This window comes from Myotis myotis, unplaced genomic scaffold (genome assembly GCF_014108235.1).
Source record: "Myotis myotis isolate mMyoMyo1 unplaced genomic scaffold, mMyoMyo1.p scaffold_m19_p_1, whole genome shotgun sequence".
Taxonomy (NCBI): Eukaryota; Metazoa; Chordata; class Mammalia; order Chiroptera; family Vespertilionidae; genus Myotis; species Myotis myotis.
In genome coordinates, this window is record NW_023416313.1 from 11,936,749 (window position 1) to 11,964,635 (window position 27,887).

Genomic DNA, 27,887 nt, shown 5'->3' on the forward strand with positions numbered 1-27,887 from the left:
AGTCTTCCCCGAGATGTAGAAATGAAAGAGTGGGTTTCAGAGTCATGTAAGCTGAAGTTTGAATTCTGTCTTCCCAATTTACTAATTATTCCCTCTCAGAACATTTTCTTGGCTTTGCTCAATATCAGGATCATCGATATATCCCAAAAGTGTTGTGAAAAGAGTTATAAATAATTCATGGGAGATATTCGGCACTTGCTTGACATTCAACGTGTGTGAATTACCATTGCATACTCAGCATGTAAGAATTTGGGTGAATTTTAAAGACAAGGTGAAGTGCTATACAGTATGTCTGCACTTAGCTGGTGAAGCATCTCATCATTGGATACTGCCTCCTCTGGGTACACTCATATGTCTTCAGTTACCTTCAAACCTTTAAAGTTCTAGAAAAATACTATTAAATCTTCTGTTAACACACACTTAACCCACTGAGTCACACTGGCCAGGAACCCATACACATAATTTTTCACAGTATTTTTGCTCCAGAGTAAAGAGACGATAGAGATGCTCAATGAAGAAGAGAATGGCATGCAAGCTTAGTTTAAGAGATCCAAGGAGCCTATGAAACAGCCTTCTCTGGAAGAGACCTCAGCATTCAGGTGGAATGGCAACCACATGGGAACCAGAAGGCAGAGGAAGATCTTTGGCCTCATGTTTCTTTCTTACAAAAGATAACTTTTGAGCTTCCTCTACTCACTCCCTATTTCTTCCTTTTGCGGTTGCTTTATAAACATTTTAGCCTTGTAGATGTTCCTCCAAGATGTCAAAATATTCCCAATCTGTATTTACTCAGCCTGAGATGGTGTTTAAACCTGGTAAATCTTGGATATCATTTGTTTGACACCTCTGCCTCCCCTACCCTATGATTCCTAATATTATTGTTAAGGACTCACAGGTTTCTTCACAGTCAATAAATCTCCATAACACAGGAAGCCAGAAAATCAGACTTCTTAGTAAATATTTCAAAACTGTATTTTTTTTTTTAAAAAGGCCTGGTTCTCTTTTTTTCTTAGACTCCATGTCACAACATTCGCACCATTAATGAATCATGGCTTGACGCTGGGTTGCAGCGTATGGACACCCCAGATCCACACTGGGAAACCATCCATAAAATGCTCAATGTAAAAAGGTAAGAAAAAACCCAATACAAAGCTGGCAGGTGACTGGGCAAGGACCAGCAAACCCCTTGAAGAGACAGGAGAGATTCCAAGACACAGTTGCGACCTCTGCCATGTCTCACTGAGGCAGAGCGACAGACGCAAGCCCTCCACCCACTGAGAGGTGTGGAGGATGACCACTTTGGAAGAGTAATGTAATCTGTGCGATATCAGAAGTAAATACACTAGATGTGCATCTGAAACAAACGACCTTAGCACTTTAATATTTTATCTCACCTTCTCTGTAAATGAAAGTAAAGGACCGCAAAACAACTTTTTTAGCATGTTTATCTTCTTCATAAGGGTCTATTTCCCCTTTAAAACTGTTCAATTACACATCATTAAAGTCAGACAAAGATGGTGCGTTTCCTAACTTGTTGATTTCCAGTTACTAGCAAAGCGCCAGGCATGTAACAGGTACATAATAAATGATATGACATCGATTTAATTAATCAGGGTTTCTCTGGACTAAACGGAAGATCACACTTTAAAGGGAAGAAAATGAATTCTAATTTGAACATTTCTGGAAAGAGTAAAATGAAGGAAATCTATCAGCCATTTGTAATGTTTGGCTTTCTTAGTCTAGAGCAGTGATGGCGAACCTTTTGAGCTCGGCGTGTCAGCATTTTGAAAAACCCTAACTTAACTCTGGTGCCGTGTCACATATAGAAATTTTTTGATATTTGCAACCATAGTAAAACAAAGACTTATATTTTTGATATTTATTTTATATATTTAAATGCCATTTAACAAAGAAAAATCAACCAAAAAAATGAGTTCGCGTGTCACCTCTGACACGCGTGTCATAGGTTCACCATCACTGATCTAGAGCAAGCCCATGCTATATGTAGGTTAAAAGCACACATGTGAAAATAGCTTGATCCCTATCAAGTCCATTTGCATAAAATTTTTAAAGTATACATAGGAAGTCTGTAGATAACAATGTTATGTCTCATAACTTCATTAATTTCAATGCTTATTCCAAAGCAGAAATGACATCATATACCATTAGCGTGGATGTGTTCGCTTCCTTCAGACTCATTGTGCTTATGGAACAGAGTGGTGCCACTCAGATGACTTGCTTCTGTGGTTGTTCCCTCAGTAGCCAGACCCAACAGCCTTTACATTCTGTCAAAGAAACATGTCTTTTGCTTAGGAATAAACTGTATTTTAAGAAACTAAAAAAGCAGCATGTGAAACACTAAACATAGAGGTGTGTAGGTATAAAGATGAGTCTCATATTGCAGAAAAGGTTGGGTGATATTTTTTGTCAGATGCTGAAATAGCCTAGACCAGTGGTCAGCAAACTCATTAGTCAACAGAGCCAAATATCAACAGTATAATGACTGAAATTTCTTTTGAGAGCCAAATTTTTTAGACTTAAACTATATAGGTAGGTACATTGTTATTAACTTAATTAGGGTACCCCTAAGGCTTAGGAAGAGCCACACTCAAGGGGCCAAAGAGCCCCATGTGGCTTGCGAGCCACAGTTTGCCAACCACGGGCCTAGACCACGAATTAGGAAAATCATCATGGGACAGTAATTCAGAAACCAGGAACATGTGTGCGAACTGCCTGGGAAATTCTGACATTAAATGTCAGAGCCTGAGACCTGCTGGGCAGTTTTTTCTTAGATTTTAGAATTCAGTGTCATGTCCCTGATATGAACACCCTTAGTTCCCTTTGCTTTCTCAGATAATTCACGTATCACACTGAACTGTGACTGCTGGTCCAATTGTCTTTCTCCTTCCCCAAATGCATGCTCACTGAGAAATTATCCGGTCCACCATCATTCACATGGTGGCACGCACAGTCCATGACACAATGCAGATAATGAGTGCATATTCATTCAATCAATGAGAGACTCAGTTCTGATTTGCCCAATCATACCTTAGAACACTGCTATTAAATTCTAAGTTCTCTTCTGTAAGTTTGGGGAAGGTTCGTTTTTTCTTTATTTGGAAATAAAATCTAATTCCTTCAAGCCATTAGTCTCAATTGGTGTAGGGAAGGGGGATCTATAGATTATGTTTGGGGCCACTTGGTGTACAGCAAGCATATCAAACTCACGGCCTGCAGGCAGCATGCGGCCCACAACAAATATTTTTGCAATGCAGCCAATATAGCAGTATGTAAGAAACGGTTCAATAAAAATTTCATAACTTAATTTTACAATATCCTGTTATACATAATTATTAATAATGAACTACAACCTTCACTAATGACTAATTACTAAAATTGTGTTGCATTCATTTCCCTTGCATGCTTTACGCACAGGTGCACCATTTCTCTCCACTGATACTAGCAGCGAATATTTTAGGAGCTGATGGCCACGTCATTAGTCTTGGACTGATTTATTTGATGTGCACAACAGGAAATATTTCACTTTCGGAGAACAAGAAAAATAGGTTTATTTGCGTTATGCTTATTAATTTGTGCAGTTATTCAGTGTCTGGTAAGTTAATGTTCAAGAAAAAATATTAATTTTTATTAAAATGTTCTATTATTTTATGTTAATGATTATTCATTTATTTCAGCCCTTTGTATTCAGCATGTCTCTATCAAAATAAACCTATGTTTCTATGAAAATTGAAGCTTTTGTTTTTTTTGTGGCCCACATAAATTTAGACCTTGTTTATTTGGCCCGTGTTAGCCTTGGAGTTTGACATGCTTAGTGTACAGACTATGGAGAGCTGATAACTGTTATTTCTCAAATTTGTTGTCAGTCATTAGCCTCTAATATAAATGAGTCACAAGCTATATTAGGAGACGGCCATTTCCCTTTTTCAGTGTGCTCTGCAGGACAGCCTATACCCAATCACATCCTGGAACATGAGGAATGAAGAGTCCAGGTGTCCCCTTCCGTATTCACACATGTCTATGATGCTACTCTCTGCTGAGTTTGCTCCTACTCAACGGCCACATGTGTCCTCAGTCTCTGGGATTCCTGTCCTTCAAAACTCAAACCAGACCCCCAGTTCTATATCTACACTCACTTTCCAGGTAATCTCACTCCTGGGCTCAGCTGACAAGGTGCAAATATAAATTCCAGCCTGAGTCTCTTCCCTGAACTCTAGACTCATATATCAAATAGCTAGCTGGATGCAATGGGCATCTCAAAAGTAACCGAAACTGAATTCCAAATCTCCTCTCCCCTCAAAGCTGTTCACAGGAACTTTCCCATCCCTGCAAATGGCAACATCGTTATCCCAGATGCTCAGAGTAAAACAAAACAAAACAAAACAAAACCTCTTCCCTCTACTCCACCTCTAATCCATCAGCAAATGATGCTGGTTCAATGTTCAAAGTGGAAGAACTTCCTACCACTGCCACCCCTACAACACCAGTCCAAGCTTCCATTTATTACAATAGCCTCTTAACTAGTGTCCCTGCATCTGCCCTTGACACCTACAGTCTATTCTTAACCCACCAACCAGAGTGACCCTATTAAAAGAAAATCCAGATCATGCCACACCTCTGCTCAAGCCTCTGCAACTACCTATCGCATCCAGAGTAAAGACAAAATCCTAAAACCCTTTATATCATTTATTTCTAGTTCCTCTCTGACTCCATCTGGCCTGTGCCCCCTGCTCCCTGCAGTTCACACAGGGTGATGTTTATGTAAAAGAGGTAGCTTGCCTTGTGCCTCAAGGATGTTGCCCTTGCTATTCCCTCTGCCAGGAATCCCTTCGTAAGGGCATGTCATTGTCTTCCCTACCTCAGATCTCTGCTCAGGAGTCAGCATTGCAAGGCTTTCCCAAACCAACCTCTTAGAAATGAAATGCCTCACACTACACACTTTCTACCCCCGCTGTTGCTTTACTTTATTCTATGGTTTATTGCAATATGACAACCTCAACCCCCAACACACACACACACACACACACACACACACACACACACACACACACACACACACATGTTTCTTGCATTCATTGATTTGCTATCTGTCTCTCCTTCCGAGAACCTAAACTCTGTGAATGCACAGAGCTATAGACTGAGCATCTCATACAGAGCCTGACCCATATCAGGCCCTCAAGAAATACTTAAAAACAAACTTGTAGGTCGATTTCTGTGTAGGAATTATTTAGGGCCTTGGTTGCCTTTTGCTTGGTCACTTACTTTCAATCAACAACAAAATTCCAATAAATGCACAATCTTCTTATTTCATTATTAGATACACTTCAGCGTTTAATTTGCCAGGCTTAATCTAAATTAAAAAGGAACAAGGAATACACCAGTGACTACTTAGAAGAGATGCAGCTATAAATCTTTTGATTCCAGTACTAATCTAGGGAATATCAGTTCTTAGAGGCAAAATGCCAGTGATAAGAATTTTACAATGCCCCTCACAGTAAATGCAGGCAAGATTTTTGTTTTGCTCCATGAAGCCACAGTTTAGCTTTCAATTAATGAATGAACTGCATAAATATTAGTACTGCTGTGAATAAAGATAATTAATGGAAATATTTTGTAAAGCAAAGTATGGCTATAGCCCCTTTGCCTGAAAATTGCTTGAATGTATACAGAGAAATCAGAAGGATTTACAAACACCAAAGTTGTGCTCAAATCTTCCAAATGTCGAGGCCATTACTGCTGAGAGAACCAGTCCCATTGTTAGACAGTATTGTAATAAATCTTTCTAGTTTAACCCAGCTTCTCCACATATGAAGAAAATGTACACACACACACACACACACACACAGGAGATTCCACAGATCTCTGTATGTTTAGACACACAGACATATGCTTTCAACATGTTGGAGGATGAGGGAAGAGGTAGAGAATGGGGATTTGAAAGAGTTGAAAGTAAACCGTTGGTATAAAGAGTAACTTATTGCTAACATTGTATTCAGAAGGGCTACAGAGTTCAAAGAATATATGACATAAATAATGTGCCACAAATGCCAGCCTCATTCTGATTTCCATGTTATTCTTGAATCAATGCATTTTTAATCACCATCCCAGTCCTTCACCCCTGACACGCTAAAAGCTAGAATGCTTAAAATTTCACTGCTATTCAAAATCTGAAGATGTGCACTATTAGGCCTTTATGGGAACCAGTCTCTGCTAGCAACACTTTGGCACATTCTAGGATGAAAGGAGGTATAATAGGAAAAATTTTTCTAAAAAACATCAAAAATAGGCCCAGACATGAAGACATATTTTCAAAGCATACTAAGTGGTTGTTGCATCTATCTTTCATTATTAAATTCGGCTGCAGAATTGAAGAAGGGAGAGGACCAATACTGCTTGTTACCTATGACATTCTTTCTGGGTATTTTGAAGGTCTGCATTTTTTTAGTCCTCACAATAACTCTAAAAGGTAATCTTGCCCACAGTCAACCTAGTTATTTAATACAGGTGATAAGCAGCTGATGTGACTGGCTCAGGTAGAGCACTAAGGCACACAGTGACAGCAAGTCAGGAGTCTATCCCATCATCGCACTGAAAGCTGAGGCTCAGTGGCATCCTATCAGGAGTGGAGCATCCCGGGCTTACTCCTGTCTCTGCGCCCCTCCCTTCTCTCAAAGATCTGGGTCCTGAGTTCTTGCCTCAGCAATCACTACCTCGATCTAGCCACCTCTGATGGCAGAGGCAGGGCAAGAAGTGATATTGGAAAGTGATAGCTTGTCCATTGGTGACTGCTCAGACTCTGAGGATCATCAGGGTCCAAATGATATGGCATTAAATGGGATAAATGGTATGAAAACGAAAAGGTGTAAACCTACTCCTGTCTCAAAATACTGTTCCATGTCTATTCTATTTCCATACAATTCCATTTAACAAAAAGTACTAAAAAGTGTCTTGATATAAGAGAAAAGATGTTTTAATAGAAAAATATTAAAAGCTAAAACAATATCTGGCATGTTAGTTTCAACACCTGTGCCCTCTCCGACGAGATCAAGATCTCAGTGCTGGGAGGGCAGACAAGGCTCTCCTTGGGCACTCTATACCCTAGGGGCCATGGCAGCTCCTCCCGCCTGCAACATCTATATTCCATGTAGCTCTCTTTGTTTGTTTTATGCGCCAATCTGATTTTTACTTCAATCCTGCTATAAATAACTAGAGGCCCAGCGCACAAAATCGTGTGCGGGTAGGGTCCCCAGGCCTAGCCTGTGATCAGAGTCATCTCCCACCTGCTCACCAGTCCCCAGTCCCACCCCACTGCCACCCACTCCAGTTCCCATGGTTCCCTGTTCGCCATCCAGTGATTGAAGCCTGCAGGTCGGGAGGGAGGGAGCAAGAGGTCGTCAATGCACCTCATAGCAACTGGTCAATCGGTCGTTCTGGATGTTACACCATTATGGTCGCTGGCCTTTTACTATATAGGATTCTTTATAATAAAATCCCCCTGTTCAAACGGTTTCCGTCTCCTTAGCGGACCCTGACTGATGCACACAGTGAACTGAATTTGGGAAACAGTAGACAATACATGCACGCACGCGCGCACACGCGTGCACACACACGCACACACACACACACACACACACACACAGAGGCATATTTTCACTGGAGGATTTCTCAGAGGCTCTCAGGGGTATTAATAAGTACTATATTTTAAAACAATGATAAATTATATAGAGAATTTCACAAACTTGTAAATGATAAAGAAATTCCTCCCCCTCTTACAGACATGGCACAGGAATAGTGCTCTGTGGGGCATTTTTGGGGACAGCTATTTTAATTCATAATACAGCTGAATTCTCCTTGGTAGGAATGTGAAACCAATGCATGTGCATGGGGAATACCAGTACAATCTCTGCAGATCAGTAATTTTTCCTTTTTATCATTTTAATAAAAGGAGCTATGGGACCATGTTTCCAACATTTTCCTGTCCTTAAGTTTAACGCCAACTATGAGCAACCATGGTTCTCAATGCCAGGGACAGCAGAAATCCTCACTGAGACGTGAGAGGACAACTCTCTTAGGGGTTGTGGTAGTATCTTGAGAGAAGGAGGAAGGTGGAAAAGTGTCCCTCCCTAAAAGAGATTCTCTTTCATACTCTCCATTAGAAAGTTCCCAATCCAGAACATTTGGGCACTTCCATCAATGTGTACGACATGCATGGAAAGTTGCAGACATAAGTGGATGTTTGACTCTGCAGGTTAAGACGGTGTCATCTGGGAAAAGACCTGGCAGGGGCCTCTGCTTCTAGAAATATATGACTTAAGTCATAAGTGTCAGACACTATCAGAGTCTGGGGCTGTGACACGCTGCAGGACAGAGCGCTGGTGGAAGCTATTATTACCTTTTATGAACATTCACCAAAATATTGTCAAGGAAATATAATTACCAGTGGGGAGGTTCATTTATCCACATTATTCCTGGCTACCAAAGAAACCTGACATGTAAACAATTTAGATAAGGACTCTAATAATCTCGCCATGTCAAGTACCTGCAATTTGTCAAGCGGCGCACCCTTATCCTTACCTGGAGCAGTAGGTTGTCCTTGTGCTATTTCAGCTGACTGCACATTGAGAAGACAACTGTAAGTCAGTGTCAAGACACTGAGTTAATCACGCTAAAAAACAACGAAACAGAACAACAGAAACCAATGAGATTTTCACCTACTGGTTCAAGGTAGAATGCAGCGGCATTCCTATAAAAAGATCCAACCTAACTCATGAAAATGAACAACAGAAAAGATAGATAGGGAGTTTCAGAAAATAGTCTTGGATCTACTTTACCTAGTATTCGAGGTAGAAGTAAAACAGTCAAATCTTAAATGCTTTGATATGATTCAGAGTGTGTTAGATAAAAGCGACATGAATAAAGCATAAAGTACAATTGCTGTCTTGAATAGCAGTGCATTTGGGAGATGAAAAAAAATTCAAGTGGGTATATTTAGATTACTTCCACAATAAAATGTAATGATAAAACTCCAAAAGAACAACACAATTTTCTAATCTAAAATCTAGGCCTTGAATATAATTTACCTGGAAATATTTTCTAGAGAAACTGGCTTACACTCAAGGAGCACAGCTAGGCTCTGGGATATTTTTTTAAAAAAAACAAACGGCTGAGTATTTGCAGATAGGGAGAGTTTAACATAATAGCAATTGTGTGGAGTGGGCCTTTCTTAATGAAATGGAAGAACTAGGTCCCTCAGAATAAATATCAGTGGAAAGAGAAATCACTATTTGCTAATATTATGTCACTTTTTAAATGAGACAAGTTCAGTTTTTTTTAATACAATGGGGCCTTGACTTATGAGTGTCCTGACTAATGAGTTTTTTGAGATACCAGCTGTCTCTAGGCCGATTTTTTGCATTGAGTTGATAGAGTAATTTGAGTTAACGAGCTCCTTAAGAAGCTCGGTCTCAGAACGAATTAAACTCGTAAGTCAAGGCCCCACTGTAGATTTTTATTGATTTCAGAGAGGAAGGGAGAGAGATAGAAACATCAATGATGAGAATCACAGATCGGCTACTTCCTACACACCCCACAACCAGGGCATATGGCCTGACCAGGAATCAAACTATGACCTCCTGGTTCATAGCTTGATGCTCAACCACTGAGCCACACTGGCCAGCCTTCCTAGGTTATTTTTTTCAGCCAGTATCTGCTGACTCTCTTTGAGTCCCAAGCACTATGGTGAGCACTGCAGGCCTCAGGAGTAAGACAGGGCCCTTTTCCTGAAGAGTTCATTGTCCAGTGGACAAGATCAATGAGTAAATGAATATTTAAAATAGTGTTGATAAAAGCAATCACAGGAACAGGTACAGAGTGTTGTGGGAGTACAGAGGAAAAGAAGACATGGTGATGTTTGGAGACAGCCTGTGGGAGCCTTTGAAAACTAAATTCCCATGAGTTTTGGAAGACAGTCACTGAATATAGTCATTCCTAAAAAATAAATGAAGCAAAGTTTCAATTAAACAGATTAGATTTAAAACAAAGGTCACAAATGCTTGAAACTCCATCATTTCCTAATTATTGTATTATATTTTATTATTATGTATGCACTTGAGGTTATTGAGTTCTGTTGTACATGTATGGTGAACATGTCACGTAAGGGTGTGCCATTGTGTGTCTATTACTGACTTTGGTGGCATCACATTGGTAGCTGGATTGGCATGGTGAGGGTATTTACACCAAGGTGTTCAACAAGTGGTACCAAAAAGTTGTTTTTTGTGTTTTTTTTCACACAGCCAGTTTTTAAACATATATCAGCACACAACTGAGAACACCTAACCAAGGAGAGCTTCCAGGAAGAAGAGAAAATAGGGTTAAGTAAAAATTATTGACAAAGAATGAACTGGCCTTCATAAATACAAGTCTAGGTTACAAATATCTTTGAAGGTGTCCTAACTTCTCTCATTCAGTCTCCTTCACATTCAATTGTTTGCTATCATAGTGATCAGAGCTGTTCACCAGTATTCTCATTTCACCTTCAGAGCCCACAGGACTGCATTTTGCAGCTCCCTTGAAGTTGAGGCCAAATGTCTTGATGTTGCCCATGCGATGCTGCAGAAAGGAAATGGGCCATTTCCTGGTTGATGCTTTGAGAGACAGAGTGTGAATTACCCTGTACATTTAACCCCACTGTGGTGACTGGGGAAACAGTCAACCTAAGTCCCTAAATGACTATGATGAGCAAAAATTGTTCTCTTAAGTTCTTACTTTTGGAGGGTTATACATACTGAGTGAGAAATAAGCCACTGATATTTGGGGTCATTCATTATTTCAGCATGACCCAAACCATCCTGACTCATCCAATTGCCAAGTATTACAGAATCTTAAAATGGGTTTTGTCTCAGTTCACACTGCTATGGACCTCTCACCTGAATTGCTCCGATAACCCCTTCCTGCTGACAGTCTCACACCCTTCAGTTGGTCTTGTACATGGTAGAGAGAGTTAGGTGCCTCAAAACCTCTTCTATTTAAGCACCTTAAATTATTCTCATTATCTGAAAGGTAAATCTAAGTATTTTAAAATGGTACATTCATTCAATGTTAGGACCTGGATCCTGGATCCTAACATTCATAGAATGTTAATCACATAGAATAGTGAGTTTCCCAAACACATTTCCTGACATCAGTATACTGAAACCTCGGGCCTTTATGTTCTCATCCCAATTCCTCCTCAAGCTCATAGATCAAGCACCAGTTGTTATGCCTCAAGCAGAATTGGTGCCTTCTTCCCTTTTCTGTATTTTTCAAAGGCAGGTTGCTCACCTTTCTATGAGAGTAACGATCCCATGACCTACACACAATCCTGTGTACTTCTCTATCTAGACTTAGCTTTCTGGGATCTATTTTTGAATCCACGGGGCTTGACACATAGTACAGCTCATTAAAAGCCTGCACTAAAAATATCTGAGGAGTAATCTGTGCTTTACTAAACACCTTAGAGCAGAACTTCCCCTCTGGTTTTATTGATGCTGGTTTTAATTAACTTTGTATCTCTGTATTCTGCCAGAGATTAAAAAAAAAAGCTTTAAGCATTCACTCCAATCCCTTTATCTGAGGGACAGAAATCAAGGTCCATAGATGTTTGATTTGTTGCCTATTTAACAATTGAGTCAGATAAAACTCCAGATCCCTTTACCCCCAGGCATTGCAATTTACCTATCTTGAGTGCTATATTATAGTCATAATGCTATCCTAGTGTATACTCATCAAAAGTTCACATTTTCATCATTCACTCCAAACTATGCTCAAGAAAAATAGTTCTTCTTTCTCTAGTATGTTTCAATTTATTTCAGAAGCTATGTTTAAATACATTGATTTTAACTTTCACATACCCTTTTAATTTTCTTGATTCGCTAAAATAGTTCCTTAAGTGGTGACCTAATGAAAAGGTAAAACAATTGAAGGCAAAATTTTAAAATTTCTTAACTGGAAGTGACCAGAAAATCTAATTTAGTGCAAATTTTAATTTGATAGAGTTTTAAAATAAGATCTAAAAATGTAACATGATGTAATCAAGATTACATAGCTACATGGTAGCCAACGTAGGAATACACTCAGAATTCTCAATTCCCAGACTAGGGTTCTTTTCACAAATTACAGGTTTTTATTTTGCCACTTATCTTGGCCATTGTTGCCTTCCAACTCAGGTTCCCAATTTCTGTAGCTTAAGTTAAATAATACAATGGATATAAGTGAAGTCTCTCATATACTTTTTATGGAAATACACATAAAAAGGAAGAAAAAAAGGAAAAATACTGTATAAACTCTAAATACTGAAGTTAATGAAAGGTAAGAAATCAGGTTTAAAAGTCAAATCATACATATGTATCAATATTTTGGAAGGCATATGTGTTTTAATAAAAGGCAATTAAGGAATATAAAAAGAAGAGAGGGGAAAACATGTGCTATATGAAATCTGTATGTTTATTTTTCCTTCTTTAGCCTACTTGTAAGAATTTAAAAGAAAACCTCACACTAATAAGATCATTAAAGGTGATCAATTCAGAGGAACTATGAGAGACAAAGGAATTTAAGAAATCTACATGAAATGGGTCTACATAATCACCCACTCCAGGCAATTAGGGAAGGAATTGGAGGATAATTTTACACTTAGTTCCATATTAGAAATAAATGAAAAACTCCTGATTTAGTAATTTTAGTCAAACACAAACAAATCTGTCTTAAAGAATCCCTCAAACAAAATCTTTTAATTGCTGAAAAGCACACTGTATGGGTTTAGTAGCCTTTCTGTGGATTGGTGCTATATTAATATGTGAGCAACTGAGAATGTATTTGTCCTGATGTCCACAGTATCTCTGGACAAAATAAGGTAAGCTTCCTATATAATAAACAGGTAATATGCAAATTAACCCTCATGCCCCCAAAAGATGGCTGCCTACGACCAGGTCAGCAGCGAGGTTAGTGAGGGACAACCACAAACAACTGAACAAGCAGGCTGCGTGGGGCAACCAGGTCAGCAGGGGTCTTGGTGAGGGATGACCAAACTGAACAGCAGGCTGTGTGGGGCAACCAGGCCAGCGGGGGGCGTCGTGAGCAGAGACCAGGTCGGCAGGAGTGGCAGTTGGGGATGACCAGGCCAGAAAGGGGGGCAGTTGGGGGAGATCAGGCTTGCAGCGGGGCAGTTGGGGGCAACCAGGCCAGTAGGGGGGCAGTTAGGGGTTGACCAGGCTGGCAGGGGGGGCAGTAAGGGGTGACCAGGCCAGCGGAAGGCGGGGGGGGGATTAGGAGCGACCAGGTCGGCAGGGAGGGGCAGTTGGGAGCAACCTGGTTAGCAGCAGGGAGCAGTTAGAGACAACCAGGCTGGCAGGGGGGGAGGGGGTTGGGGGAGGGGGGCAGTTAGGGGCCACCAGGCAGGCAGGCAGGTGAGCAATTAGGGGCCAGAAGTTCAGGATTGTGAGAGGGATGTCTGACTACAGGCTTAGGCCCTATCCCTGGGATCAGGCCTAAACCGGCAATCGGACATCCCCCAAGGGGTCCCGGATTGGAGAGGGTACAGAGCTGGGCTGAGGGGACCTCCCATGCATGAATTTTGTGTTCTGGGCCTCTAGTTTCCTATAATTCCTCTAAAATTTATTTCTCTAACTCCACCCCTTCTTTTTTCAATTATGTTTTTGTAGATACTCTTTATTATATCAAGAAAATGCTCTTCTGTTTTGACTTTGTTACATTTTTTAAAAAATTCTTATTTTATTGGGGTAAGAAGACAACCTGAGATCTTCCTTCTTAACATATTTTATGTGTGCAATTTAGTATCATTAACTATAGGCACAATGGTGTACAGTAGATGTCTAGAACTTCATCTTGTGTAACTGAAACTTTAGACCCGCTAATTATACCCATTTTCCTTCCCTGTTTCTCTGAGCTTGACTATTGTAATATCTTATGTAAGTGGAATCATGAGGTGACTGGCTAATTTCACTCAGTGTAGTTATGTCCCACTGCTTCATCCATGTTGTCACATCTTGTAATATTTGATTATTTTTTAAATAAATGAATAATATTTTATTACAAGTATAAACCACACTTTATCATTCATTTATTAATGGACACTTAGGTGGTTTTACATCTTGGCTGTTATAAATAGAGCTTCAATTAACCTGGGAGTGGTATTATCTCTGCAAAACAAAACAAAACAAACAACAGATTGAAAAGGCAACCTAAGAAGTGGGAAAATATTTGCAAACCATATGTCTGATAAGGGGTAAATTTCTAAAATATATAAGGGTCTCCTGTAACTCAACAGCCAAAAAAACCCTAATAATCCAAGTTAAAAAAAAATAAAAGAACTAAGGACTTGAATGTACATTTCTTCAAAGAAGACATACAAATAATCAACAAGTGTATAAAAAGATACTTGATGTCACTAAGGAGATATTACCTCACATCTAGTAGGATGTCTATTAGCAAAAAATAAAAGACAATGAAACCCTTGTCCTTTTATTCTTTACTAGTGTCCTAGTGCATGGATTTGTGAACACTGGAAGGAAATTAATTAGAAGAAATGTTTTAATACCACTATTCGCTCTTTCTCTATAATAGAAGTGTCAACCAAATTCACAATTGACAATGACAGATCAAAATACATGTGTGCAATTGGCGCCAGCAAGAGCTTTATATGTATCACACACTCAGTAGTCAACTTAGCCTTTTATATATATAGGACAGACTTGCTGAATTAGACCTGCTTTCTGATTTACCTAAATTTTTTCCAGGCCAGTACAGCACCCCAACTTCTCTTTCAGGTAATTGTCAGCAGCACAGCAGTAAATATCAACATGAAGCAGATTATTATTTTAGATCACACAGGGAGAACAAAGGGTAAAATATTTAACTGCAGCAGTGTTTGACTATATTCTGCACAGTGAGAAAACCTAAAGTCATTTTCAAGTTCCACCATTTCTTAATTCTTTTCAGTCTGGTCAAGTTTCTAAATTTTCTAAATCTCCATTTTCTGGCTAATGAAAAGAAAATAGGATTCTACCAAGTCCCTTATCTACCTATCCAGGACTTCTGTGAGGATCAAATGATCAAATGAGATGAGGCACATGAAAATGCATCACAAACATTTGGTTAAATTGTAAAATGTTTACACCTGGCTATAAAGCAAGTTGGTTTCCTGGGCTGAAGAAACTCCAAGAAGGCTAGTCACTAGGGAGAGGAAGTGGGGCGTTGCTACATGACATCATTACCTGGCACCCACAGAGACTATTTCTGGTGTGGGCTGGGCTGTGGGCTGCATTTTGCACCATGGCAGCGTTGGCTGTGATTTGGTGGGGTGTCACTCTGGGGTGGTGGTGGGACCTGTGTCCCACTTGGGGGAAGATGATTGTTGGTTTGTTGGCGCCAAGTCCCTGGTGCCATTTATTTTTAAATGGCCAGTGCGCGTCATGGCAGCTGCGTTGAGCATCAGCCCCTTGGTGGTCAGTGCGCATCATAGCTACGGTCGGATGGTTAGACGGACACTTAGCCTTTTATATATATAGACTAGAGACCCAATGCAAGGAATTCATGCAAGAGTAGGCCTTCCTTCCCCCAGCTGCTAGCACTGGCTTCCCTCTGGCACCCGGGATCCGGGCTTGCTTCCCTCCAGCCGCCCACAGCCACCCAGGACCCGAGCTGGCTTCCCTCTGGCCCCGGCTTTGTCCAGAAGGATGTCTGGAAGGATGTCCAGTCTAATTAGCATATACCCTTTTATTATTACAGATGGCAAGTTAAAGCCAATATACCTCTCATGATACTTCCCAAAATATCTAGGCTTCCCATTTAGTCTGGTGATTCTCCCTGTCCTCCTGTCTTCCTGCCCAATTTCCACAAAGTTTTAATGCATTCTAAAATTTAAAATATATATCATAATAAAAAATTTATGTATCTTCCTTTAAAATAAAATATAGCCCTGACCGGTTTGGCTCAGTGGATGGAGCATCGGCCTGCGGACTCAAGGGTCCTGGGTTCGATTCCAGTCAAGGGCATGTACCTTGGTTGTGGGCACGGCCCCAGTGGGGAGTGTACAGGAGGCAGCTGATCAATGTTTCTCTCTCATCGATGTTTCTGACTCTATCCCTCTCCCTTCCTCTCTGTAAAAAATCAATAAAATATATTTAAAAAATAAAATAAAATATAAACTAGAAGTGATATTTAAGGTTTAAAAATTGAATTGATGTTTCAAAAAGAGCAATTTTTCAATCTTTCAGCTCTGAGATTGCTTCCTCTCTATTTTTTTTTCAAAGCCATTTAGGCAGAATTATTTACAGAATAGTTGCAAAATGACTGTTTTTCAAACAAGTATCAAGAACTTTCATATGGAAAATGTGCTTGCCAAAGACATAAGTGACAGCTTATAATTGTTTCAAATGAGTTTCTATGTAATAAAAGAACTACTGTTTTCATAAAAGCAAATGAATTACATCTGCATAGAAAATCCCCAATACTACTCATATCATTATGGTTGTGGGGGAAAATTACACTTCTTAAAATACAGTTGTGTCCAAAATATTTTCCTGGCTGCTGTGAATAGTTCCTTTGAAGTCAGTCCTTAACTTGAAAACCAATTTTCTGTTTCTCTCATTAAAATCTAACTAGCATTACAACAAAGAAGAAAAAAATGAATAAAAATGCTCAAATAAAAGTATTCAATGTTTGATTCATAGAAAAACAAAAAATGGTATCTACAAGAAAGCAAACGTTTGATTTAATTTGCTTTATATTTCTTCAATCATTAATACAAATGGTTTTAATCTCAGCATGTGGGTTTAGTCAAAAATATTTCAAAAATATGGCTGACACTTAAAAAGCACAAAACACCAATCATAAAAAAAGTATGTGCATTCCTATGTTCATAGCAGAGTTATTTATAATAGCTGAGGTTTGGAAATAGCCCAAGTGCCCATCAGTAGATGAATGGATAAAAAAGCTGTGGAACATTTACACTATGGAATACTATGCAGCTGTAAAAAGAAGGGCTCTCTTACCCTTTGAGATAGCATGGATGGACCTGAAAAATATTATGCTAAGTGAAATAAGCCAATCTGAGAAAGACAAATATCACATGTTCTCACTTATTTGTGGGATCTAATGAACAAAATGAAATGACCAACAAAATAAAACCGGAAACATGGAGACATGAAACAGACTGACATACCTTGATGTGGGGTTGGGGGGATGAGAAGAGATAAGCCAAAGCATACAGAGTGATGCAGAGTGATGCTTTTCAATATTTACATGTATACAATAAGCCAGTATACAAATTCACTATATTCTATAGAAGACAAGACTGAGCTACTTGAAGCAAAGCAGTAGTTTAATAAACCTACAATTCTTCCTTCTTTCCTCCTTCCTTCCTTCCCTATCAACTTCCCTCATTCTATTTTTTTTTTCATTTCTTCCTTTTTGTTTCTACAAGACATTATTACTATATCACATCTGCTGGAAACTGGTAATTTTGAAAGATTCAAAGGTCAATAATTACAAGACCCTACCTGCATGGAGCTTTAATTGTACTTAACGTAAGTGCTGGAAGACAAAAATCATAGGATATTAAATCAGAAGGGCCTTGCTCAGCTGGTGTTGCTCAGTCTGAACATCCAGCTATGAACCAGGAGGTCATGGTGATAATGATTCGATTCCTGGTCAAGGGTACATACCCTGGTTGTGGGCTTGATCCCCAGTGGGGGACATGCAGGAGACAGCCGATCAATGATTCTCTCTCATCATTGATGTCTTATCTCTCTCTCCCCCTCCCTTGCTCTCTGAAATCAATATTTTTGTTGAATCAGATGGGCCTTTATTCTAATCATAATGACATCACTTATGTACCTTTGGGAAATTATTTTACTTTGTGTGCTTCCATTTTCTCAAAAGGAAAATGGCAATAATGTTAATCTCATCTTTTCCCTCCAGGTTTAAGTTAAGTAATGAAGGAAAAGAGGTAAGTGTAGAATCTGACATATAGTGAATGTGCAATAAATGCTACATATCCACCCTACGCACACACATTCAAATAGCAATTTACTGTTCAATTTGAGCTTCCCTGTTGCAGGTTTGCAGATAGTCAAGAAAAGAACATATGTATGGTTTTACATTGCTCTAAAATAAATATTTTACTCAGAAGAAGTGCTTTATAAACACTGATTGAATAATAGGTTACCTACCATCAGAAAGACAGAGAGAAAAATTTGAGAAGCAATAACACAGAGAGACAGTGTGCGAAAACAAATAAGCCCCCAGGCTGTCAATACAGCAGGTTGCACGGTGACTGGTACATCCTTTCTTGTCCACACAAGTGGCATCAGTTTGTAACTCTGAGATAACACTTCCAATCCCAGCTTTACTTTCTCCACTTTTATCTAGGAGGTGCAATATTCACTGAAAAGCAGCTGGGACAAGTAGTCCTCCAACCAAGGTGGGCACTATTCTATGTTTCCATGAAAGAAGCTGCTACGTGGAAAGACAGGGGAGCAGCCGAGGGAAGCAGGACAGCTGGATGCTCACAATGTTATCCTACATAATAAAAGCCTAATATGCAAGTTGTCCCCTCCACCTGGACTTCTGCCAGGAGTTTGACCACTTGCTATGACATGCACTGACCACCAGGGGGCAGCGTGGAACATGGCAGGCGCTGGCAATGCAGCACTGGCAGCAGGTGGCAGTGGAGGCGCCCAATGGGCCCAGGGCAGAATGGTGGAGCAGGTGAGTGGACAGTGCCAGGCCAAGGCGGTGCCAGCCACTGGTTGCCAGGCAGGGCCTGATCACCCCGCTGATCCAATCGCAACACCACTAGGCTCCCAGGTGCTGAGGGAGCAGGGGAGGGGCTGGATGTCCAGCTGATCTGATCACAGGGCAACCAGCCACTGCGACGGGGGTGTGAAGGGGCGCACAGGGCTGCCAACCGGCTCCCTCAGTGCCTGGGAGCCTGGTAGGGTGATCAGTGGGTCAATTGGGCCCCTACAGGCAGGGACCAGCCAGGGTGATGGGGGGTGGGGCTGAGGGAGAAGGGGCAAATAGCAATATTAAAATATTTCTTCTAATTATTTTCCTTTCAATGTGCATGAATCCGTGCACCGGGCCACTAGTATGGAAGGTAAAACTCAATTAAAAAAGTGAGGAATATATGTTCTTCACCTCTTCAGAGAAGGCCACTCAAATCTTTATAGTAATTTTGCAGGTGATATTTTTTACTATTGAGCATTTACATAAGAGACATTGCAGCATAGTGAGACAACTGTATCTCACAAGTAAAAACAGTTTTATATTTTGAAATGGTTGACAAATGGTGTCTTCTAGGGATAACCACTTTAATGGACTTGAGAGCAAAGCTAAACAAAGTAAACATAGAGCTATAGAAAGAGATTTCAAAATAAGTTCTTCAAAGGAAAAAAAAAAATTAGGAACTTTGGATAACATGGTCCTTAAAAGAAGACTTTAAATTATTTCTTAGCAAAGAGATCACAAGTGAAAATAAAGAAAAAACAGAGGAGGGGAGTTCCTTTCATCTTGTAAAACCACATGTCCTTCAATTCAAATAAGAGCCCAGTAGAATTTTAAAGACATTTAACAGACTTGAGGGAGCCCCAGCTATCTCTACCTTCAGGTTATTTGTATTTATAACTGTTGATATTAATAAAGTTGAATATTTTTTAAATGAGTCTACTGTTCCATTTTGACAATGTGTATTTTAAAAATGAAGTAGCAGCCACAGAAAATAACTTAAATGGGTCACTGCAAATAAAGATGACTGGATATTGATCGGGGCATAACATTCTTACAGAAAACTTTGCTCTGTAAATTTGAAGTTCACTTACTTTTGCAAGTCTGCATTTTTTTTTTCAAACATGGAGAATAGTTTATTATACAGGTCAACATCAAACCACGGAAAAACTAATAAAAAATAGAACTGACAATATGTCAAATCCCTTAAGGGAAAAGGAGTTTCTAAGCTTTGAAATGCTAAGGGGAAAAAAAGCACAAAGGCAAAGATGAATAACTGGAAAAATAGTATATATACATACACGTAAGCTAAAAAATTAAGAAAATACGAAAAAGGCTAGTAATCATGTTGCAACAAAGCACAAAGGAAACAGTGTTGAACATTTCCTGTGTTTGTACAAATTACTAAGACAAGCTTTAAGACCTTAATAAATAAATTGGTAAGGAATATTGCAATATTTTGCTAGAGCTACCATAACAAAATACCACTGACTGCTAGCTCACAGTTCTCTTCCAGTGAAAGTTCCTCACCGTTCTGAAAGCTAGAAGTCCAAGATCAAGGTGGTGGCAGGTTCGTGTTTTTCTGAGGCCTCCCTCCTGTGCTTGCTGATGGCCACCGTCTCAGTGTGTCCTCACATGGTTGTCTCTAGGTCTGTGTGCTGTCTGTGTCCTAATCTTATCTTCTTATAAATTGTACTGGATTAGGACCTATCCATATGAGATCATTTTACCTTTTTATCTTCTTTAAGGCCCTAGCACCAAATACAGTCACATTCCTAAGTACTGGGGCTTAGGACATATGAATTCTGGCAGAACACAAGTCAGCCCATACTAGATATAAACAATTTAAAAATCAAATTGCCTTCAAATACATAAAAATGGCACCAGGCTGATGTGTCTCATGATTGAGCCTCCACCCATGAACCAGGTCAAGGTTCGACTCCTGGTCAGGGCACGTGCCCAAGTTGCAGGGTCAATTCTCTCTCATCATTTATATTTCTGTCTCTCCCTCTCCCTTCCTCTCTCTGAAATCAATAAAAAAGGAGAATAAATCTCATTTGAAAAAACACATAAAAATGTTATCTTTGCATTTAAGTAAAATGATGATAATGAAAAGTATTGACCGATTAATGATTGAAAAAAAGATTTTAATGCTGTTAGCATTTTCATGCTAGCAAAGATTAGGTTTGATGAGTAAACTAAATTCTATCAACAGGAATATAAACTGGCAAACCATTCTGGAAAGCAAAGTAGCAATACCGATCAGCACTATAAAAAATATCAAACTCTCAATATAGAGCAATATAATTTTTTTAAAAAAGATAATAAAAACATATCTAGACATAAGGATATTTGCTTCTGGGGAGAGATCTTTGCTAAAATAGTATGCATCTGAGTATTATTTATAATAATAAATATATTTGAAACAATTGAAATGCCCCAATGGGAAACTCTACTGCAAACTCTACCTTTGAGGTGCTGTTATGTAGTCACCAAAATATTTGCAAAGATGAAAAACAAAATATCTATAATTTCATTTTTTTAAATGAAGCAGGATGCAAAGCTATATGTTAAAAAATAAATAGAATAAAAGAAAGCAGGAAATAAAGTTTCAATCATTACTTTAAGATAATAAAACAGAAGATTTGCTTGTTTCTGCTTTCTGGTATTACATATTTTCACTTTATAAAAAGCAGCAGATGTTAGTTTTACATTATATATACTAATTATATTAGTAATATATATTTACAAATATGTGTTATATAGAGAGTGGAGCAAAAGTAGGTTTTACAGATGTTTGTATAGATAATAATACAATAAATAATAAGTAATAATGCAAAAATAAACTGTTTTGCATACTCACAACTATAAACCTACTTTGCTCCACCCTATATATATTAATTTTATATGAAATAATTACTTCAAGTTAAGTTAACTAGATTGAAACAGCAAGTATTGGTTTTATATTATATTTATATTGTAATTATGTTTGTAATATATAGGGTGTCCCTAAAAATGTATACACACACTTTGAATAATTATACAGGCAGTGTTTATTAAAATACATTTCATTTTCAAAACTGAGCTATGAGCTGTTAAAGTTTCTATACATTTTTTGAGATACCCTATATATACTAATATATATTATATTATTTTTTAATAAAACAATTATTTAACTTAAGTAAAATTGGATTGAAGTTGCAAAATTCAGTTTCAATTGTATTATGCTTAGGTTAAGCTTACTTAAATGCTTTGCTTTGCTTTCATCCTACCCTAACCAACTATAATGTTGACATGAGTGATATCTTCAATCAAGACCCATTGCCGACCACACCTTCGTTCTGCCCCAGTCACTGCAGACAAAATAAAAATGAAAAGAGATCACTCCACAGGATTCCTATGATAAGGATTTGAGAATCAGTAGTTGGTCAGCTCACCTCCCAGCAGCCCTGATGAAATCACTCCTTATTCAGCCTGTCCACCTATGAATGCTCACTGCATAGGCCTGAAGGCCAGAGCCATGCTTCACAGTCCTGGAGACATCTCAACAAAAGGAAACTCTAGGTGTCTCCTGTCTTTCTCCATGGTCATGAGGGAAATGTACAGCAAGTAATCGCAAGTGCCAACATACGGGCACCGACTCTTAGGAACTGCAGGCTATAAAATCCCACAGCATCAGGATTGGTGAAATGGTATATCTCCTCTTTGGTAAAATGTAGAGATTTGAAAATCACACGATCCTGGAGTTCATGAAGAGACTCCAATTATAAACGCTGGGCAATCAATTGCCCATTAAAAACGTCAGGACTCAAACCACATTCATTAATTTGATAGCAATGCTAACCAGCATTCTACTTTTCCTGTTAGAGTAGAAATAAGAAACAAAATTGTAATCGATTGAATTGTGTCTCCCCAAAATACATGAGAAAATGACCTTACTTGGAAAGGGCCTTAGCAGATATAATTAAGGCAAGGATGCAGGTGAGATCATCCCGGGTTGGAGTGGGTCCTAAATCCAATGGGAGTTCCTTAAAAGAGACAGGAAAGGACAGACAGATACGTAGGGAAGAAGCCATGTGAAGACAGAGGCAGAGATTAGAGTTATGTGACCACAAACCAAAGGAATACAGGAACCCCTAAAAGCAGGAAGAGACAAGAAAGGATTCTCCCCTAGAGCCTTCAGGGGCACCTGAGCCCTACGGTCACCGTGATTCTGAACTCCTGGCCCACAGAACTGAGAGAGAACACATTTATTAGTCACCTTGTTTGTAGTAATTTGTGATGAAAGTCCTGAAAAACTAATCCAATATAGTTGTTTACAGAAAGAATAAGGCCATGTTTCACAAAAACTATTTCTTCAAATATTGGAGGTAGAATGGAAAGACAGAAAGATCTATGGCTAAAGGTTGCTGACTCCACTCTGTATCTTTTCCATTGGGAAATCCAACTGGCCTCTCAGAATATCCAAATAATCATTTCTAGAAGACAATCCTGAGAACAATAGCAATCACACAAGATTGTTGACAAGATTAAATGAGATGACATGTATGATAAGCATTTGATAAGCTGTAAAGCGGACAAAATTATTATTTTTATTGTCAATGGTGCAGAATAAATGTCAACACTGCATGAGGTATCTATTTCTGAAATATAAAAATTGAAAATATGATCAATCTCAAAGGGAAGGTGGGAAAGGGCAGGAAGAGATTAACTAAAGAACTTATGTGAATTGCCCATAGATACAGAAAATGGGGTGGTGAAGGCCTATGTTGGGGTGGGAACAGGATGGAGGTGGGAAATGGGAGGAAAAAAGGGAGGACATCTGTAATATTCTCAACAACAAAGATTTAAAAAAATATGAAAGAAATTGACACCAGTACATGTTTGGTGTTCCTTTTAGTTCTTTCTTTATTATAGAATGTTTTTGCCTGAAGGGGAGTTTATATCCTGAAGACTGACATTGGACCCTCATATGAATCATTTGTAACATAGACAGGTGAATTATTAGAGATGTCTCAGAAGGGGAGTAACCCAGGGCTCAGTTATTTTTAGAGTTGTACTGTCATTAATAATCATTTATTGTCTTTTCAGTCATCTGAAATGGGATAGGGAAATAAATAGCTGACCCTGACGATGGTAAGCCAGTGTTGCTGATTGAAAAAATAAAAAGTTAGGGACAAAGAAGCTGCTGCTACTCCCCTGGGTTTTTAGGTCATTCTCCCTGTTTGAGAAGAGCAGCAGATGGATAGTGTCAAAGGCATAAAAACCGATTGTAGCATTTCAGTAATAACCACAGTTCAATATTGCTTTTAGAAAAGTTTAATAATGTAATAACTCTTAGAATAAATTACTCAATTCTTAAAGTAGCAACTTAGGTGTACCATTCAGAAGATTAAATTTATAACTCTTGATTGTAAATCTCTTTATGCAATAAAAATTTTATCCAGGCAAATGATTTCAAACACAGTCTCTCAGAATTAATGACACCCAAGCATGTTTTTAAAATTAAATGGAAGATATGGTCAAGGCTCCTGGTGTTCCTGTTTTCATTCCTATCAGAGAAAAAAGCAAGACTCATTCCCAATGTGAAACTGATGGTAAACCTAATTGATGATGGGGAATCAATGGTGTTCCTGTCAAAACAATCAGACAACAGATGTTTCCAAAGTCCAACTCCTCGAGAGACATTTTGTCAAGATGGGAGCATTAGCACTGGTCACCATTTCTGTCTTTCTGTGGATGCACAGCTTGATAGCTGCCACTGCTCTCCAGTTCGAGCTTCAAATGAAGGACCAACATGACAAGTGCTAATTCCTCCCTGTCCTAACCTCACTGCCCTTTGCCCACTTCACACCACCCCCAGGCTTGCAAGCAGTAACTGTGATGGAAAAGAACTCAACCACCCACACAATTAGTTCATCCATCCCTACCCATCAGTTCAGACCTTCACCCGCTCTTGGATAGGTCATTGCAACATTCACCTAATGAGGGCTCTTCATCAGCTGACCTCTGTTGACCTCTTCATCTACACCTTTGAGTAGAGAGACTAGTGGAGCACACACGGCCTAGGTCCTACTGCTAATCGCTTCACATTTTGGACTTACACTCTAAGTTTCCTGAGGCTGGGAGTACATCTTCTATTCTGATACCCACATCCAGCATAAAATCAGCACAAGCCTCTGAAATAGTTTTATAACTAATACAATTAAAACTTGAGTTAATTTCCTATCCCATACCATTCAACAAACTCCTTACATTATCCATGCTTCATTGTTTATTGGTTGTAAAATTGTTGTTTCAAACAGAATTGTTTAAGCATTAAATTATGTACAGAATGTGAATACATTTCATAAACTCTAAAGTACCTTATAAATAGAAGGATTAAGATAATTGTTTTGATTTAAAGAAATTCCATAGACTCACCATTGTACAACCAATTTATTGATAGCATATGGAAGTGAACTCAGAAAACACCTCACAGGGTGTGCTTTATAGACTGTTGAGGCCTCATATATGTCCAGTGCTACAAAATCCAATCTCACCAAGGAAACGAGGAGAAAAAGAAGAAGAAATGAAGAGAAATTTTGTTAAAATGAAGGACTCTTTTCAGAATGATTTCAGAGCCCAAGGATTTTCATCACCATGCTCAAAAATACCTGTATTTCTGGTGCCCTAGGGTGTTCCTCCTTAGCTCTGGGTCTAAGAGCTAAGCTGTGCAGTGATTAAGTGAAACCATGATTTACTATCAATTAAGTGAGATGCTAACATCCTATATAATAAAAAGCTAATATGCAAATTGTCCCCTCAACCAGGAGTTTGACCTGGAGTTCCACCAGGGAATGGGGCCGACCAGCCAACCGCCCATGGCCCCTCGCCCTGGCTGACTCAGCCCAATCAGCCATGATCAGGGAAGGCTGGCTGGACCCCACTAGTGCACAAATTTGTGCACTGGGCCTCTAATCCTTTGAGAAAAGAAGCTAATTATAAACACACTTTAAAAATAAATACTATTAACTATTCAGTATTTCCTAGGACCATATATGAATTAAGCTATATGTGATACATTCATTGTTCTCACCGATTCTTATATATCTGTGAGTGCAAGATTGTGGTTACTCTGAGAAGACTAATAACCTACTGCCCTTTCAAAAGATATTTTCCAAATGTCCATCACTGATTTGCAGTTGAGACTGTGGGCTGTACAACAGAGTATACAGAAGGCAGCCTGTTGATGTTAGCATGTCATGTCTCCTCTGTGGCCTTAAGCAATTCAGCCCTGGGCTCAGATTTCCATGTCAATTAGGCAAATGGAATCAGTTAAGTGGAGTCAGCCCACCTCCCAGTTCCAGAAGACTTCAGTCCTCTATTGTAGAACAAGACAGCCCCTTTGTAGAAAGTAGGAGTTCCTGCCCTCCACCTCTACTATTTACTGTGGTAATTTACAGAGAGCATTTTCCTGGAAGGCAGTTCAGGGGATACACTTGATTGCATTTCCTGACATCTCTACTGCTGCTTGGTTGACTACCCAGACCTTGCAGAATGAATAGAACCTGACCTAATCAGGCTTGCAGAGGGAGCAGGAGAGACAGAGGGGATGTGAGAGTAGATACCACGAGGAAGCCCTTAGCCAAACCCAGGGTGCAACACATTATAGAGAACAAAAGTCTAGTTTCTCAAACAAACCAGTGGCCTGAAAAAAAAAGGAAGGGGAGCAAGTGTTATACATTAAAATAAGTTTGGAGAACAGAACAGCCAAATGCAACCAAAGGACTTGGACTCATATAACAAACACTATAAAAACGGAGGAAATGTGAATATGGAAATATGGACTAAATATTAAAATTTTAAAATAATGATTAATTATGTCAAGCATGATAATGGTATGAGGTGTATGCATAAATGTGTTCTTATCCATTGGAGATGTGCACATAAAAATTGCAAGAGATAAGTATTCTGCCTAACATTTATGTTAAAATATGCCCCCCAATAAATTGATAAATAATACAAAAATTTTTAAGATTGGCAAACTGTTGATAATTGTTGGATCTAGTTAAACAGTATATCAGGTTTATTATACTATTCACTTTCTTTTGCTTATGTTTGAAATTTTCATAGTAAAATGTTCTTTTAAAAGTAAATACATTGATTCTTCTTTTTATCTCAAAAAGGGGCATTCGCACCTGCCAGATAATAGCCCAAGTTTTATCAATGTAACTGTAATGCCAGATTCATTTAATCCATCTGAAATCATAATTTGGTTGAGCATTTGGACAGAAAAAAACAAATAGAGCCATAAGGATGAAGAGCCCGAGGGAGGAGTATTAACAAAACATCAGATGGAACCATCAATAATTATGTGCACAGACACAAGATGAAAGATGTCAATGAACTCAAGGTGAGAGAAGTTCAGGAAAAGGTGACAATACTCCTAGTAGAAAACAACTCTCTGGTGGCAAAATCCCCCTCTTCCTTCAAGATCACCTCAAAAGTTACAGCCAGCTCCCCCAGACTGTTAGCTGTCTCCTCATCTAAGATTCCACAAAACTTTATTCAACCTTTCTGTTCTTTTCCCACTAAATCAAAATGAAAGACATATTGACTAACACAAGCCTTAGACTGTGGTACATACATATGCTTAGACAATATTTGTGGAAGGGATGGATGGATGGATGGATGGATGGATGGATGGATGGATGGATGGAGAGATGGATAAGTAATGGAGGAAGAAGGAAGAAAGTAAGGGAGGGAGAGAAGAAAAAAGCAATATTCTTTCCTGGGAAGAAAAGTTGGGACTTATATTTAAGAAAATTTTCATTTAGACAATCCCAAACCAATCAGAATCAGATACATAACATTCCACAGTAGTCTCCTACAAGGAATATGTTTTGTTTTGTTTTGTTTTAGCTCTACTAAATTCACATTCTCTTTGTAGAAGCAATTTATCAAATACTCCAGGCTGGAAAGAGCTGAGATATATTTTTTTTCATCTCTTGGTGAGAAAAGAAACTTTGCATTGAGCTATCACATGCAGTTATTTTTATTTGAGTCTCAGTTGAAATACTCCTGCTGCATAGTGTATTGAATACTTT

The 27,887-nt window shown here is 38.9% G+C and overlaps 1 protein-coding gene across 3 annotated transcripts in view; it reads right to left on the minus strand.

Moving 5' to 3' along the window:
• Nucleotides 1–27,887, minus strand: part of KCNIP4 (potassium voltage-gated channel interacting protein 4) — a 953,844-nt gene that overhangs the window by 777,588 nt on the left and 148,369 nt on the right. The window lies entirely within an intron of this gene.